Genomic DNA, 2,324 nt, shown 5'->3' on the forward strand with positions numbered 1-2,324 from the left:
ATAACCTATAATGAAAAAGAGTATGTATAACTGAATCACTATGCTGTACACTAGAAACTAAAATAACATTGCCAATCAACTTTAATTTTTTTTTAATTTTAAACAAAGTAAAATAAAATAAATAGCCCATGTTCAAACAGCTGGTAATGAATCTTAATCACATTGTTTAATCTAAAAATCAAATGTACTCTCCAAATACCATACCACTTTACATGTCAGATTAATGTACTAATAATCTTATATAAAGAAAATGAGAAGTCTAAACCAAACACCAAAGCTAAAAAAAAAACAACTGTAGAAATTCTCAGGAGAAGTTTAAGTCACTAAAGTAGCAGATGATGCATTTCAGCCCTGATCCAGGTTAAAAATGAGGAAGTATCTATAACCTTTTTTTCCTTTTAACCTCCAACACATCTTGAAGAGTGAAAATCTATCATCTTACAGTTTACTGAGAAGACTGTTACGTTTTCTCTCACTGAATGAGGCAGGATTGAGAGCCATAGACCTGGGGATATTTTTTTAAAATAATTCTTAGAGAAAGAAAAAGAATCCAATAAGAAGCTAATGATAGGTGGAGGCAAGTTTTTGGCACAGGGGTGGATATAAGGTGATTGGGCTTGAAGAAACAGGATAGAAGAGAGAAACTTGAATGAAATCTGACTAAAATATAGGGAGGAAATTTCCTTGAATTATGGGGAGAAAATCAATTCAGATCTCAATTTATGTCTTTCGCTCCTAATTTATTGTGTCAAAATCTGTAATGCTCCTGGTAAGCAGAATAACAGTACCCTCAAACACCCATGTCATCATCCCCAGAAGCTGTGAATTAATATGCTATCTTACTTGGCAAAAGGGGCTTTGGAAATGAGACTAAATGTCTGGACCTTGAGAAGGGAAGATTATACTGGATTATCCAGTTGGGCCAAATTTAATCACGTTGAGTCCTTAAAAGCAGAGGGACATCCAGGCTGGGTCTGAGAGGGAGATGTAACTATGGAAGAAGAATCAGAGAGCTGCAACTTTGCTGGCTTTCAAGACGGTGGAAGGGGTCATGAGCCATGGAGGAATGTGGATGCCCTCTAAAAGACTGAAATAGTCAGAGATTCTCCCCTAACACCTCCAGAAACAAACACAGCCCTACGGACAACGTGAGCCATGTCAGATTTCTAACATTCAGAACTGCGAGGTATTAAATTTGTGTTGCTTGTAAGCCACCACATTTGTGGTAATTTGTTATGGCGGCCATAGAAAATGGATACAAGTTTGTCTGTCTTCATCCAGCCTGCGTTGTGGTCTCCTACCACCTACAGCAGCAGTCTTTCATGACAGCTTTGGGAACACTCTCCCCTTTGATAATGTGAGGACAGTTCCAGATTCAAAATGGAATACATTATTTTAGGGAGAATGTGGATGCCAGCACAAGAATCCTATCCTATGGAGGAGGAAAGGGGGAAGCGTTGCTGGGAAAACAAACAGATGGAGGTCAGAGAAGACATAGAAATAAATAAGCCCAATGAGAAGAATATGTGCGATTAAAAAAAAAGACATGTTTGTGAATGATCATATGGAGAGAGTCATCTTAAGACCCTAGGAATAAATTAAATTGTGTAATAAATTCTCTTACAAAGAGAAACACCACTTTTTGGAAAAGATAAGGTACTTTTGGCAATCCAATCCATCCATTGCATGAAGAGGTCCTATATTTTTTATATTTACTATAGTAAATATAAAAAGCAATTAGCTGTAGGCCACTAAACTTTAAGTCAGCTTTCTTAGATACCAGCTCCCTATATATTTTTAAAATTTTCCTTCTAGTTTTATTGAGATGTAATTGATATATGCCACTGTAAATAGATATATATATTTTGTTTGTTTGTTTTTGAGGAGGAAGGTAATTAGGTTTTATTTTCTTTTTTTGATGGAGGTACTGGGGATCGAACCCAGGAGATTATGCTTGCGAGGCACACACTCTACCACTGAGCTATACCCTCCTTCCCTCTTAGATACCAGCACCTCATGATATGCAGATTTCAATATATCATGAATAGCTGTTATGAGTTTAAAAATTTTTGATATCATACAACCACAAAGCAGCCTAAATCAGCATTACATGTGTTCTATTTCTCCCCAAATCCAGAACACATGGACAAATGTTATTAATTCCTATAGCATTGAACAATGATAAAAAATTGTATCTACCAATGGGAAAGTAAACTTCATTAATATTTCAAATGTCATTGTTTATTTATCAAAATTTCTCTATATTTCTTACAACCTTCTGTGAATTTTTTTTCAGAGAGGTATTTTCTGTGTTAATGGATATG

At 35.6% G+C, this 2,324-nt stretch overlaps 1 non-coding gene across 1 annotated transcript; it reads right to left on the bottom strand.

Moving 5' to 3' along the window:
* Positions 1-1,919: 1,919 nt before the first annotated feature.
* Positions 1,920-1,992, bottom strand: TRNAA-CGC (transfer RNA alanine (anticodon CGC)). The gene has a single exon. It is a non-coding gene; the product is annotated as a tRNA-Ala (tRNA).
* Between the last annotated feature and the right edge of the window lie 332 nt (positions 1,993-2,324).

The sequence above is a fragment of the Vicugna pacos genome, chromosome 5, assembly GCF_048564905.1.
Source record: "Vicugna pacos chromosome 5, VicPac4, whole genome shotgun sequence".
NCBI classification, from domain to species: Eukaryota; Metazoa; Chordata; class Mammalia; order Artiodactyla; family Camelidae; genus Vicugna; species Vicugna pacos.